This window comes from Melospiza melodia, chromosome Z (genome assembly GCF_035770615.1).
Source record: "Melospiza melodia melodia isolate bMelMel2 chromosome Z, bMelMel2.pri, whole genome shotgun sequence".
Lineage (NCBI taxonomy): Eukaryota > Metazoa > Chordata > Aves > Passeriformes > Passerellidae > Melospiza > Melospiza melodia.
This window is the reverse complement of record NC_086226.1, coordinates 20,554,279-20,571,054: the sequence shown is the minus strand read 5'-3', so window position 1 is coordinate 20,571,054 and position 16,776 is coordinate 20,554,279.

Here is a 16,776-nt window from a genome sequence, read left to right as displayed (position 1 = left end):
CTGAATGAAAACAAATGAAGTTCATATTAGAGCAATCTAGAAGTTGACTTAGTTTACATTACAGTGGTGCCCTGTATTGTCACTAAATAATCTCCAAAGGATGATTCACCCCCTCTTTAAGATCTATCTCATGACACAGTGGAGGTCCTTATGAACCTCTATTGATTTTATAAAGAATTTCCCCAACTGCAATGGACAGGATAACAGTCTTATCTTTTCTGTCATTTAATTACAATATCATCTGTATACTAATGTTTTAAATACATGTGTGATTACAATCTATGATCTTTCTATCAGAGAACATAAGGGTGCAAAAGTCATATATATGTGAAAGTTGCATATTCTGGTGTAGCACATGGGATGAACAAAACCTGGACACTGCTCACAACTAGTTTATGGGAATTTTACTCTGGCCACTCTGATGCAAGTAGTTCTGCAGGTTATCTTGCAAGTTTTAAATTAATGATATACTTTTAAGTCTTCTAACATACACTGTGCATTTGAATATTGATGATTTAAAATATGTAAATAGAAACAGCTGAATGAAAGCCACCAGAGAAACATCAACCACGAGAACTCTGTTGCATAAAAATTAGGTATATGAAGGGCATAGCTTTTTTTACTATAAATGAAATCAGTTGCTTTGAACAAATACAAATAGGCAAGAGTAATTACAAAGTAATTAATTAAATAGTGGCTTAAAAGTGAAAGTCACATAGCACTACTGCATCTGACACCCTTCCACAAGCTGGAGACTAAAAGAGCATTATTTCAGTTTTTAAAGAAATCATGAATGGTCTAGAGCAGTTGGTTCATTCTCATAATAAAGAGAGGTGACATCATGCACATAGTGCTTCAATCTTCAGGTATTTTTTAACCAAAAGAATCGATTAATATATTATTGCATTGCTCTAATACCACCTGATTTTCTTCTTATTTCTTCTTCTTCATCTTAATTCATAAGTGATAGATGTGTGGATCACAACAAGCTCTGTTGTTCACAGGCAATCTCTCTGAGTGCTAATGCCCTTATGAATAGGAAAAAGCAATAAAAAGAAATTAATGCATCTTTTTGCAAAACCCAAAAAGGCATAAATAAAAGGAGACTGCCAGCATATGTGGTCTCCCAGAAATGTCCTAGAAGGCAGGGGAGGACAGAGATCATCCTTCAGTTACAACTGTCTGAAATGGCTGCTGTATGGGAAATCAGAAGCTGAATGGGATGCTAGCTTGAAGTTTGTATTAAACTGACAGGGTGTAGGTTTGCATCAAATATTAGGACAAAGTTCTTCCCTGTGAGGGTGTTAAGACCCTGCCACAGGTTGCCAAGAAAAGCTGTGTCTGCCCCATCCTTTGAACTGTTGAGGACCAGGCTGGACAGGGCTTAGAGCAACATGGTCTAGTGGAAGTTATCCTGTGGCAGGTGGGTGAGCTGGATAATCTGTAAGAACCCTTCCAACCCAAATCAGTCCATGATTTCATGCACACAAAACACTGAAATAGGAGTTCTGACATGAATCAGATAAAGAACTACACTACTGAAAGATGCTAACACAGTTTCCAAGATTCAAACAAAAGGACTTCCCTTCAAGGTCTGTTAGATATGGTGGTGGTCAAAGATACATGATGAAAGATGGACATATACTTGTATGAATACACACACATACGGAGTGGGGCTCATTTTATTTAGTTGTAGCTATTGATGACAGGGCATGTACATCTTCCAGTAGACCAGGTTGCTCCAAACCTCATCCAACTGGTCTTGAACACTTCAGTATAACTCAATACACCACTGATGCAAAATACTATGTAAAATGGACAAATCAAAACACCAGTTATTGTACTTTTTTTACACAGACTCTGGATATATCTAAAGGCTTGAATGTTTTTACCTATGCACTCAAAACACAAAAACAGTAGCCAGGACATGCTAATGATTACTGCTGTCATGTATTTATAAAAGCTTAAAGGCTTGTTAGTAAAATACTTGTTTCCTATGACTATAGGTGAACTGAAACTCCATATGAGCTGAGAGTAATTAGAGCTTAAGGTATCTGATGGAAACTCTGGCAGCTGTCCAGCTTTCTAGGATTTGAAAAGCAGCAAAACTTTCTTTCACCTGTAACAAAGAAAAAAATACCATCACTGAAGTATATGAGAGAAAAAGTGGGGAGGAGTGCCACACACAGTCCTGGAATAACAAAATACAAAAAAAACCCCAGTACTTCAAGAATATTTCATACAAGAAGAAAGGGTAAACTAACTTCATTTCAGCACAAGTGGCAGGAAGAAATTATTTCTTTGTTCTTCCTTATCTTTTCTATTTCAGAAAAGGTAAATAAACTGAGAACAAATTATTCAGGCTTCAAGCTCTAACTCATTAACTGTAACAAAAAAACCTCAGATAATAGATGATTAAAAAAAAATATAAATAGGACCAGTTACATGTTAGTCTTAGAGATCTTGACCTGACAGTGGCAAGAAGGGGAACAATTAAATTAATTTTTTAATTTGTGTGTTATATTTGGTCCCATTATTAAAGCAATTTCATAGGAAAGCCTAAATATGAGTGCCATAACTTATATTTATAAAAAAATCCCAGACTTTACAGTGTACCACACACAGAGATTTGGTATTTAGTAAAATAGAAAAAATATTTTTATATTTATATAAAATGTAAAACATATAAAATATTCCTTCAGCCTCTCCCCTCTCCCCCCCCAAAAAAAAAAAAAAAAAAAAAGAAAAAAGGGGAAAAAAAGAAAAAAAAAGAAAAAAATGGAAAAAAAGAGAAAAATAAGAAAAAAAGAGAAAAGCATTCTATTAATTTCAGGAAGTTATCACTAAGATTATCTTTACTCGATATAATCAAATGCTATGTAAGCTGGGTTTTTTCTTCTCTCTGAATGCCATTAATAGAGTTTGAAATATGTTTTCATTGTACAGCAGCTGTATCAACTCTTTGTTCTTTTGGTGTACTGTTCCTACATTTGAGGATTGCGAGTAAAAACATTAATGAAGTAAACAGAGTGCAATGAGTTCCATTGTGCTTCACAAACAAATGAGCTGCTGTATTTAATTCTTTGAGATTGTTCCAGGAATTTGTTCTGCGGAACATATACCTCTGGAAATTGCTTCCACAGATTTTCAGCAGAGGTACTGTGCCTAAGTTTAGCTACTTGTGTTAAGGAATACAATACTATGGAGAATCATTTACTTATGGAGATCGAACATGTTTGTTTCACAGTGGAATTACTCTTTCACTCTTTGATGCACTGCACCACCTTCTGCTGCCTTCAGAAGTCTATTACATTTCCAGATCTTGATTCTAAGTTTCTAGGTTTAGCTACAGTTTTTACCTGTCCCAAATCTGTCTTAAAATGAGTGCGTGGTCATGGGATATGTGCCTCAATGGCAGAGAGTCTATACTTACACTTCTTATAACTTAAGGCTAAAAAATTTAAGGTAATACTGTAACTATTGGGGAGTTATGCATTCAAAAATATTCTCTTGCAATGTTATCTTGCACAGAAAATATGTCAATATAATTATACAATATACAATATAATATACAAACTGAAATAACTTTAACATCTGTTAACTGGTAGATGGGCAAATATTTAAGTAAAACACGAGATAAGGATCGGATATTAAGCAGCTGAGTTAGGTGAGAAAGTGCAAAACACTTTCCTAGAAGAAGTAGTTATATACCTAAATGAAAGGGAGGGCAGGAAGTAATAGAGAGAATTCAAAGGCTGCACTACTTGTTTGTTTAATTGTTTTGGGCCTTTGATATAAAAAAGACAGTGAAGACACTGAATACATGATAGGAGAAGGAAGAGAAAGGTTACTGGAGGAAATTAAAAGCAGTTTGGTACTACTAAGGCACATGTAATATTTAATACATAAATAATAATAATTATTATTATTATTTAATAATCTATTCTATAGTTTTTAATAATGATGATGATGAGATGATGATGATGATAGTGATGATGATTATGTTGTCAATAGTAAAGAAGTTTAACTGGTAGTGCTAATTAAATCTATTTAACATGAAATTATGCTAGCTGATTTGCTCAGTAGGTTTCTTGGATTATTTAAGATTACCTTTACTCTTGTCGTAGAGAACAGCCTCATCCTCACAAATCATTGGTGAGAAAGCCAGATGACAATACTGGAGAGTGGAGGAACAGGGGAAGAGAATAATTCATAATATGTTATATTGAGTTTGGTCACATCCTGAATATTATGCTCACTTCTGATCTCCAGAGTACAAGAAAGACAAGTAATTACTGGAGAGGGTCCAGATGGGCCAACGCAAAGGTGATGAGGGGTCTGAAGCATGTCTCATGGGGAGAGATTGTAGGACCTGAGCTTGTTTAGTCTAAAGAGAAAACTGAGAGGGAATCTTGTTAATGAACATAAACATCCTGAGGTCATGTGCCAAGAGGAAGGAGCCAGACCCTTTTCAGTGATGCCCAGCAACAGGATGAGGAATAATGGCCATAAAATAAAACCCAAGAAGTCTCATCTCAACATAAGGAAGAACTTCTTTACCATGCGGGTGGCAGAGCACTGGAACAGGTTGCCCAATAAAGATGTAGAGTCTCTGGAGATATTCAAAACCCACCATTGCCTTGGCGTGGGAGAAGGGTTGGATCTGCAGAGATCCCTTCCAACCCTAACTATTCTGTGATTTTATGGTATTTTGTTTCAAAATATTAGCTACTTTTTTTCCTCTAGAGATTATAAGGACATGAATATAAAACTGAAGAAAGTTAGAGTAGATAACTCATATGTTAGGCAAACTACAAAAACAGCAACATGGTGGAAATAGCACTCTGAGACAGACCCTTAATGACTCAGATATTCTGAATTACTTTTAAAAAGGGACTGGTTAATTCTGTACTGGGAGAAAAGATATCAACTGTTGCACTGTGATTCTGCGATGATACTTCACTGTACTTGTACTCAGGGCTCTAATGAATCACCTATGGCTGCCTAAATATAAGCACAAAGTACTTAACACACTTCTCAATACTGCCATTACAGGAGTGGGAGAAAAACCCTTTAAATTTAATCTAATCTTAGTTCTCCTGCAACAGAGACATTATATCTTCCATTGTTTGTTTGGCACTGGCCCTCAAAGTCAGAAAGTACTGGCTTTAGAAAAGAAGTGCCAAACTCTTCTGATGAGAGATAATTCTTCCCCCTAACCATTTGCCTTAGAGAAAACCAGGATCAATGGATACATCAATGGGGCAGTGTTTACCTTGTCCGGTTGAATCTCCAGCCTGATGGGTTTCAGATGTTTAAGCTTACAGTTTCAAATTAGATGGAGGACTTGCTGAGTTCTCTTTTGCACATAGACTTGGAGAAGAAAAGTCAGGCTTTCACTCTCTATCATCGGACTGTGAAGGAAGACCATAGTACGGTAATATTATTATACAATTTTGTACATCAGACGTTTGTAAAATATTTTGCTCTTTGTAAAGTTTGTACATCAATAATTTTACATACAAACATCTTGTTAAACCAACCATTTGTTATTATTCTTATATGACTCTATTTTTATGCCTGACTTCTTGTAAGAACAGGTAGTAACTCATTAATTCAGTGCTTTCCTACCATCAAATCACATGACACGAGATTAAATATTTGCAAACAGGTTGGTGATAGAAAGTGCACCCTCAGTTTTCTGCTGATATTGCAATGGCAGATATTAGGCAGATATTAGGAGGAGTGGGTGATATGCCAGAGGTTTGTGCTGTCATCCAGAGGGATGGAGAAATGGGTTGACATAAAGATTACCTAGTTCAAGAAATGCAAACTCCTGAAGCTGGGAACAAGCCCAGGCATCAGCGTTTACTGGGACCACCCAGCTGGAAAGCAGCTCTGCTAGAAGTCCGGTTGGATTAGATGGTAATCTTCCGTAAGGTTGCTAAAGTAAGCATCCAAGAGTAATAAAATGGTAAAATGGCAGAATTTGGAGTAATAGTCTGTGACAGTGTTCACAGGGGTCCAAGGAAGAGGGACGACACGAGGATCTGACTCCATGTTTCAGAAGGCTTGATTTATTATTTTATGATACATATTATATTAAAACTATCTAAAAGAATAGAAGAAAGGATTTCATCAGAAGGCTAGCTAAGAATAGAAAAAGAAGGAATGAATAACAAAAGCTTGTGTCTCGGACAGATAGTCCAAGCCAGATGACTGTGATTGGCCATTAATTAGAAACAGCCCTATGAGACCAATTACCACCTGTTGCATTCCACAGTAGCAGATAACCATTGTTTACATTTTGCTCCTGAGGCCTTTCACCTTCTCTGAGGCCTTTCACCTTCTCAGGAGAAAAAATCCTAAGGAAAGGATTTTTCAGAAAATATCATGGCTACAATGGTCCAAACTTTTAAATTTCTTTTGGGGGGCAGGGTGTGTGCATGTGTGTGTATATGATATGAGATTGGTATTATTAAATACATTACAGAGTTTCTTCCCTACCCCTTCTGGAATTTTATACATGAAAAATACCTTGCGGCATTTTGTTCAGATTTGTAAATCTGCTGGTAACATTTGAAATAAAGAAAAGCTTTAATGTTTATAATGTATTTATATGAAAGTATTTATAATGACTTATAAACACATATCTCTAAATACAAGAAACTATAGGATTAGTCTTACAAACAGAATAAATACAACCTCCTTTAATGCTACAGTACTTAGGCATTTTTTATTCCCTTGACAGCTCTTTCCTTTTTAGGTTAATCTCCCAAAACAGTCAGACAACTGGGTCCTCTGTGTATTTCATTAGAAGCATTAGGTTTTCCCTTGCATTTATTAAAAGCTGGATATATTTCACTGAGAATGACTAGATTTACTATTTGTAGGAACTGATATTTCAAAATTGTAAAACAAAACTCAAGGTTGAAATATGTACTTAGGAAAGTACATGTTATCCTCATAAAAACTTCAAGACAGGAGAGAGGACCTGCTTTTCTACTTCTTTTTGCTTTTTCTTTAAAAAGTAATGAGATAGATCAAACCAAACCCATGAAAGACAAAAAATGGAAAGAAAAATTCCTATATTGTTAGATCAGCAATCAGGTATATTCCGAAGTATATGCGTGAACAAATCTCTCCCTTTTCTATAGTACTAGATTTTATTGAACAAAGAAATGCTTAAGTGATAATCCAGTATTATAGTAAATGTAAAATATAGACAAACACATAAAGCTGTGGTCTTTCATGGGTAAATATTAAACCTTTACAGTTTAGAACTAAATGGGAGAGAAAACTTTGAATACAAAACCCACTAATTCTCTCATCAGTGAGACACAGTGGCATTTTTCTGGAAGATAAGCATAACAAAAAAAAGTTACTGAGGTTTTCAGTGAAAAATAGTGCCTTTGTTCAATGGCATAATAGCTGACAAATGACAGTTATGTAGAACATCAAGAATACTTTGTGTTTTTAGTGAAAATTACAAAGCTGATTTAAGAGTACTCCCAAATAAGGGAATGAGCTAATACATTAACTTTACTGATGGTTTCCTCTACCGATAGACAGTGTGGGATATGGTTCTGTCAGACAAATGCCAGAGGGGCAGCAGAAAAAAGTCTTAAACACTTTTATATCAGTCTAGTTTTCAGTCCACTCACTTTCTACACAAGAAAACTTCACATGCTTCCCCATTTTAACTTCAGTGGAGTAGTTACATTGAGGTATAACCAAGTATGAGTAGATATATGAAATGTGTATATATGTATAGACATACAATGTATAGACATGTATAAACATGAAGTATGTATAGCCAAGAGCTAAAGAGAACAGATACAATCTTTCTTTGGTGTAATGTGATTTTGTCTGAGTCAGAATGCTTAAAATACAATTCCGTGTATCTGTTGTCATCTATTTTAAGAAATTGCAATAACACTTTTTAATTAAAAAATTTATTCCCACCTTTCAATGATTAAACATGAAGTATTGCTCCTCTTACGTGTGGTAACTCAGCATATTCCTCTGGATGTCCAGACTTGCCGAGGACCCCATCGGAGGGGCTCGGAGATCCTGGCAATTCTGCCTGGAACACCTGGTGGCTTGATTTTGATCCTTCCAATGAATTGCCAGCTTGGCATGAGGATGTGAAAGCCACACAGGTTTGAATGGAGTAAAAACAAGGTGTTCACAGGGTGTAAATGCAGGTTTTAGGATTTTTTGGTAGGGGGGTTATGGGGACAAGATGGAGGAATCAGGGTGTGTCTAGTCCTTCTTCTTTCTTCTTCTTGTTCTCCATTTTCTGCTGTGATATTGGCACTTGGGGATTGGTTTAGAATAGAAGTGCACTGTTTAACATAGGTGATGGGTATTGGGAATTAAAAGTAAATATGATGTACGTAGTTCGTAGTATAAAAAGACGACAGCGCCTCAGGGGTGGTCAGAGTGCCTGTGGCTGCCTTGCTGAGCAGATCTCGGCTGGGCAAAAAGAAAATTTTTGTAGATAAGAAATAATAAACAACCTGAAGACCGAAAAAGCGAAGAGTTCAGACTCGTTCTTCAAAAGCGCGGGCTGCCTCAGAACCATCCCACACATCTCGGGGCAGAGACAGACAGCTGACCCGAGACTTATGCAACGAGAATCAAGTATTAACTGCCAAGAGCAGAAAATTAACTTGCTATTAATAATTCAAGATATATAATTTTGCTGTTGTTGTACTTCTAATAGGAGGACATAGATTTAAAGCACTTTATCCAGTCTCTTCTTCATCTTCCTCAGTTACCTCCTTTTTATATTCATCTCACAGCTATTCAAATAACCACTGTTTTACATACTGGTTTTAGAGAATCTAGCCTGCTCTTAGAGGAACATTTCAATAGATTTAGTGCCATGTTTCACTGCACAGGATTTGAATGTTTTTGCATAAATTAGTTGGGGGTTTTGTTTGTTTGCTTGTTTTTTTAAATAGGTACTTGCACTGAAATAATTCAGTTCTTTTAAAGGAAAGATTGCAATATGGAGCAATGTTCAGATGGAGCATTTGTAAAATTTTTCTTCTAGGCAGTATTTAGGATTATTTCAATATCTGCTTTTACAACTATCTCTTCTATTATTTCTATGTAAATGCCAGTAGATATGACATGTGGGGAGATACATTCATGGCATACTATCACGCAGTTTTCATACTCTGAATAAGAGACACACTGATCTTCATTGAAAAAAAAAAACCCAACCAAAACCAAAAAGCATAATTATACATTCAGAGGGCATTAGCAATTCTGCAACACGTCCTCTCTAACTATGAGTCAAATTGCATGTGGTTTTCACTACAGAAAGCCTGTAGTAAATCAGATCCTATTTGAAACCAATTGTGAAAGCAGCTTATATCAGGGTGAGACTATAACGCCATTTTATTGAGTGGAAATCTGAAAAGGTTGAAATGTTTCTTAAACACATAGAGGCTTTGGTATTTGGCTTTGCTCTGTGTTAACTTCTCAAAATATCTGAAAAAGAAAATTCAAGGGACTGAATTCACCTTTTTAATTATGACAAAATATTATACTTATGTGCAACATGAAAATCAGAACAGAACTAAACTATTTCAAATTAACATAAACATTTATTTTCCAAAGCAAGAGAATCTTAAGCAATCAAAACAATGGTGAGTTGACATTCCTTCATTGTTCCAGATCTTGAAAATATGATGGTCCCACAAGCTTTTAAAATAGTTCAGTATTGACTTCTTTGCATTACTCTGATGTTCCATTGAAATGACTCTTCTAAACTGAGCAGGTCTATACAGTCATACTGTTAGCAGGCTTTGCTCCTTATCTTACCTAAACAGGTTTTAAGGAATGACACATTCCATCTGGATTTCTTAGGTTTCTTTCACCCTTCATTCTCCATTTCTATGAGCAGAGGGAATCTGTTCCTGAAAAATAAAATTATTTAGAATAGGTAAAAAAAAATTATCTGTCCCCTCTGCTTTGCTTTCTGCTTATCTGTCCCCTGCCTGTAGTGCTGTGTTCAGCACTAGGGTCCTGATTATAAAAAGGATCTAGATTTGTTGGAGCAAGTCCAGAGGAGGCCACAATGTGGGTCAGAGAGCCACAGCTCCTCTGCTATGGAAACAGGCTGAGAGAGTTGAGGGTGTTTAGCCTGGAAAAGTGGCTCTGAGGAAACCTTAGAGCCCCTTCCAGCACCTAAAGGGGCTCACAAGAACTAGAGAGGAACTGTTGGCAAGGGCATGGAGTGACAGGATGAGGAGGAATGGCTTTAAATTGTCAGAAGGCAGGGTTAGATTAAATATTAGGAAAATATTCTTCAGTGCAAGGGTGGTGAGACCCTGGCACAGGATACCCAGGGAAGCTGTGGTTGCACCATTCTTGGCATTGTTAAAGGCCAGGTTGAATAGGCCTTGGAGCAACGTGGGATACTGGACTATGTCCTTGCCCATGGCAAAGGGGTGGAATTAGATCTTTGAGTTCCCTTTTAACTCCAACCATTTTGTTGTTCTATGATTCCATGAACTGCTGAGTTAACTTTCCATGTTCTTGACAATTTTCAGAATTTCTGTTAGCCTTTTTTTTTTTTTTTTTTTTTTAACAAAATAAAGCAATGAAAGCAGTTAACATCAGTGACTTTCTGGATTTGGAGAAGAGTCTGCAATATCAAATTTCTGTAACACTAAAACCTCTGGAGAATGTTAGTACAATTTCTGTTTTCCCAGAATGCAATTTGTGGTTAGTTATTTGAGGTATATATATATATTTAAATATTTGAAGTATATCCCTTTCTACCTCTCTTTCTGTCTTCTTTAAAACATGCTGTGGAACAATCCATCTCGGAGACACCTCCATTAGCAGAGTACAGCCTATGTGCCATATTGGATACACATGATTATAGGTGAGCTGTTCTTCCTTTAAAATAAAGGTACATAAAGATGGCATAGGTCTCTTGGTGCTATCTTTCAATTAAAAATAATCACAGCATGGTATTGATTTAAGAGAAAGTTTCCTTTTGAGGCCTGTTTAATTCATCATTATACATGATTCTTAATATCGAAAGATATTTTGCTAATCTGTGCAACAAAACAGCAAAGGAAAATGTAACTCTTTATGAAGGCAGAGGAAGACATGACAAAAAATACAACTGAAGGTACAAAGTATACAAGCAAAGGTACAAAAAAACCCCTAAGAGAACAGTGTTTCCCATCTCCCTTCTTCCCCTTCCATTGGAAGAAAGTGTGATAATGGGTTTCATGACACATCTAAGTAACTCTCCTTCTAGGCGTGGGTGTGTCTTGGCCCTTCATACCAATTGCTATCACCCTGGAAGGTATTTGAGAAAGCAAGATGGAGACAGGCAGTTCCTACTGCTTTAATATAGTAATTTTTACATCTGAAACGTGGTATTTTGTACCCTGTGGCTGGATTAAAGCCTATGATAACAGGATTGCTGTTTTTCAATTAGTCTCAGCAATTTGAGATCTTAAGCAGCTGGCAATGTGCAAAACTCTTGATGTGACATTGATTATAAGGTTTTCATACTGCTGCTTATGGAATTGTTGGTACAGTACTCTCATTATAGCACTGCATAGCAATTAATCTGAGACCTTACTTCTCCACATACATCCTACTACTCTCAAATATGCCATATTTTCTGTACCTGACAGGTAGGATTTACTTTAATTTCTTCCTAGAGTCTGATATCCATGATCTTAAGTTAGGTGATAAGGTCTGGTAAAGCTCTAACAAAAATAGTGTATATTTTTGCTATGCTGGCATCCAAACAGAGGGATAGAAAAAGGCAGAATATGGCCAAATGCTGGTATTCACACAAGGAGGTAATGTCAAGCATTCCTGTTGTTCAGGTACTCTATTCCCTGGGAAACAAAGGTGATGCCAATAGGCGGATTGGCCTGTTAGGACAGTAGAGTGGAAGGGTGAGAAAGCAAAGGAGGAAGGAAAATGCAGAATTAATAGATAGTTTGGCAGATGTAACTAAACAAATTTATGTCAATGCAAATTTTCATTCCCACAAGAATACATTATCTGAGTTACAGATATGTGAGTTCAGTTGTAGACTGGAATAGTATCATGTGCACTGCTGTAAATCACATACACAAGCCCATAACTCCTTCAATTATTATCTGCTTTAACTGAGGCATGAAATAGCCAGGCTTTCAAAGGCAAGCCCAATTAAGAGTAGTACCACAGGAGGTGATCTGTCAGTCCTCCACTCCCCTGCTAATACACAAAACCTCAGAAGCACCAATACTAAGAAGCATCCTTTCTGAGTGAGATGGGGTACTGTCTTCTCTTGTGCAGATGTAACATGAGCTAATCTGCTGCTATAGAGAGATCTCTCCCTACAGTGAAAACCAGATTTAAAACATGGAGCAGTAGGCTCAAATACGTACATTGTGAAGACCAGTGAAGACCACTGCCAGCTATAAATCCATCAGAAAGGGACTGTAACCTTGTCTGAAATCTGCCAGTCTGAATTTGTTCCTCTGGGAATTGCTGACCACCATCTGGCATGAATTTCAGCAGAAGCCAGAACCCTTTATTCCCCTCATGGTGCCCCTATGCCCACCTCTTGCAGGGACTAAATGTGCCTATTCCTTGTGTATGCCAAGGCAGCTCCTTGTTTATTTTTACCATGTACACTGCAATTTCTCATTAGTTAGAAGAATACCAGTATTTAGCCTTTCCTAATTTTCTATTCACTGTGCTAAACCCTTGTTCCGGATTGCAATGCAAGATGTATACCATTACCATCTGTATGGTAGATTATCTTTTGTCAAGTGGGCAGCTTGCCTTATCTCTCTCTTTGAGTGACCACAATCACTCCTCCATCAGGAGGGGACATCTGTTGATAACAGGCTATTGAATGTCACTGCATGACTGATAAGAACTATAACATCCCATTGTGAGATGCTCCACTCAGAGGGAGGAGCCAAGCATTACTACCCAGATATAAGCCAGAGGTTTTGAGACACCAGCACGGCTTTCTCCACTGGATTTCTCAGAGGAACAGCAGCTGCCTCTTCTTCCACTGGATCTTCGGAGGAAGAATACATCCTTCTCTACAGGACCCCCTGCTCCAACAGAACCACCCCTGACATTTCAGGAGGACTGCAGCTGCATTTTCACTTGGACTGCTACCAACACTGTGACCCACAGGGTGTCAGGTTGGGTTCTGACTCTGTCAGTTTTGTTCCAGTGTACTGCATTGTTTATTTTATCCTTTTAATTTTCTTCCCTATTAAAGAATTGTTATTTCCTGCTCCCCTATTTTTTTGCCTGAGAGCCCCTTAATTTACAATGTATAGCAATTCGGAGGGGTAGGGAGGGTTTGCATTCTCCATTTCAGGGGAGGCTCCTGCCTTCCTTAGCAGACTCTTCCCAAACCAAGACAACCCTGCTACTTTTATAAGCACATATACTGCTGTTTACACAGTACAATTTCCAAAATACAGCCAAAGCCTCATATATTCAGATTATATATTCTGTGATTGATATACTTCTCCAAACAGCTCATCTTTCACTGTTTTACAGAAATAAAGTTAGAAAAATCAAAGTGTCATTGCTCCTTATGAGGAAATGGATATTGCTACAAATTGTGCAATATCAGTGAAGGTTGCAAAGCTATTCATGGGCACCAAAAAAGCAGCAAATGAACAACTATATACCAGCATATCTTGGAAAACCTTAGATTAAATTTCATCAGTGTTAATGAGTTACCAATTCAATGTCAAATTAAACTACTATTATTTGTAGCTAAGTACTGCTACAGTAATTGCCCCCATATAACAGGTGCCACACATGCAATGTTTGAACTTCCCCTTTTTCCTAACAATCATGAATCTCATATCGAAGCATATACATAAGACCTCTATACCTTTCAAAGTATTATCACCATTAAATCTTTAGGTACCTCTGATTTAAATATAACAGTGAAATGACAGGTAGTTTAATTGTTTAATACCTTTTAGAATTCAATCCACAGTAAGTTAAAATTGAATAATCACTGTGAGAGTATGTTTAGGTTATTCTAGAATGAGTTACTCCTTAAAAATATAGACGACGTATGTTCCTACTCCTAGTAGTTTCATGCTCTGGAACTGATTTAAAAGTCAACAACAGAAATACAACCAGCTTAAACAAATTGTTTCATACAAGTAAATTCTTACAAGTAAATTCTATCACAAGCAATCAACACAATAGTAATGGAAAAAGTGATAAGTAGACTATGTGAGAAGTAAATGTTTAGATTAACACATAATAAGGTCAAGAAGTTTAGGTGTCTGGGCAGTTACATAATATAAATCACAGCATTTTACCTATTAATCTTGCAGTTAGATTAGTGTCCTAAGCCATGGAATTCTAAAAAAATAGCTAAGAATTGGAGTTACCATATGGGATTTTAACAATCAAATTAAGAAACATATCTTAATGGAAAATTTCACCCCATGATGGAAGACATACAGAAATCAAACTGTAAGTAGAACAATAGGACACCTAAACTATCCCAGTGTAACATATGAGGGAACTTTTTCCACGTGAGTATATACAGAAGGAAATAGGAATCTTCATATACAGAATGGATGGTTTAGATGTGTAAATATTACCTTAGAAAGTCACTAATTTTGCAAATACATTTTATAAGTCTCACATGCAAATAATAGTTTCTGTACAGTTAGTAAGTGCATACAGAAGATTTGATGGCACCACATGAGCAGACATTTTAAAACTTAATTGGCTTCATATAGATCTGATGTCCAGGAAATTAGATCTGGCTACACCTTAGATAAAGAAACATCTGTTGCATGAATCAGCATTTTTTCTCCTTACTTTTCAGTTTTCAATGACACAATTCATGGAAACATTAATTTAAAAATATAATTTAAAAAGATTTTTTCCTGGTAACTTACACGAAAATTTTAAATTCAAAATAACTTCCACTATTATTATTTTGTAAGCTTCATTATATAAACATTCCTTGAGAAGACCAATCTATAGCTTATATATTACACTAAATTATATTACAGCTACATCTAGAGTTTTATTCTTTAATTGTTCTATTAAGCAAGACATAAATTTCTATCATCAAGGCAGAATATGATTAATACATGCATTAAAGAATTTTATTGATTTTTATACGCTATACATATAGCTATACCTGACAGAAATATCCTTTGTTTAAATACAAAATATAGGTAGGTGTTTTATATTAAGCCATTGGAACTAATAACCACAAACTGAAAATTTTTTTTATTGAAATGAGTGAGAATGATGCATTCCTCAATGGTGTTATTAACCCTTTATTTAAAAAGTTTCAAGTAAACAGCACAAAAATTAGCCAAATTTGTAATGAAAGACAGTCCTCCATGCAACAGCTGGGTTTATCCTGTGCAGTTACATCACTGTTCTCAGAGGAAGTTCTGTAGGTATTAAGAGTATAGTTATATTTTCCTGTTTGTTCATGCTTATCACCTTTTTTCCTTCCCCTAACTGCTGTATAAGCACTACCCCAAGGATCCCTAAGCAGCTGCAGTAATACTAAGATGTCTGTCAACATGTAACTTCTGTTCATCAACAGCCAGAGATATACTGTAGAAACCTAAGCTCCATCATTACTGAGAACCTTTATGGAAGTTAGATGCAATTAACTGAGCCCAGAAATTATTACATGCAAATACTGTCATGTTTAAAATGGAAAAAAAAAAGCTATCCTTTGCAACTCAGTTTTTCATTTCTTCCTATGGAAAAAACTCAATAACTAACAAATCAGCTTCCAAAGATGAGGATAATTTTAGTGTTTCTTAAAACATAACATAATTGTTCAGTGTATCTGTATTTGGAGTCGGTATATACAGGCTCATGGGAGAATGCAAACATGCTTTCTATGAAGGCATAAATTATAAATACAGGTAAGTATAAATAGTAAGGTTTCTCTTGCATTTAAACACAGACAATAATATGCAATTTTAATAAGAGGATCACAGTGACTAAGCAAGACTGATAGAGCAGTCATGTAGCACTTTTTTGTATACTACTACAGTTAAAGAGATGTCATGGTTTAAAAACCCTGCCAGAGGCCAAGCCCCAGGGAGCTGCTTGCTTACTGCCCCACCAGTAGGACTGGGAAGAGGATTGAAATGGTAAAAGCCAGAAAACTCATGGGCTGAGATACAGACAGTTTAAGAGGGAAAGCAAAACCCATGCTCACAGGCAAAACAAGGAATCAATCCACTGCTTCCCAAGGGAATGCAGGTGTTCAGACATCTCCAGGAGAGAGGGCCCCATCACCTGTAATGGTGACTTGGGAAAAAAAAATGTTATCACTCCGAATGTTTTCATTCGTCCTCTTTCTTATCTCTACTTTATACATTGAGCATGATGTCATATGGTCTGGAACACCCTTCTAGACAGTTGGGGTCACCTGTCCTGGTTGTGTCTCCTCCCAGCCCCCATGCACCCACAACTTCCTTGCTAGCATGGCAAGTGTATGAAAAGCAGAAAAGCAATATATGTAGCATGACAGCTATGCAGGTAGGGAGAAGCAACACTCTGTAAAGGTTCATTTTATACTTGTGGCAGTACAAGGGGAAGAACTGGAATAGTTGGAGCATTCCAGGTTCTTCATTACAGGAAAGCTGCTTTCTTATGACTCTGTCCTATGACAGAAAGACTGAAAATTCCCCTACTGCTATTAATTTCTGAAATGGGATAAAACTTTAGAAAGGCAGAAACTGTGCTCAAGCAAAT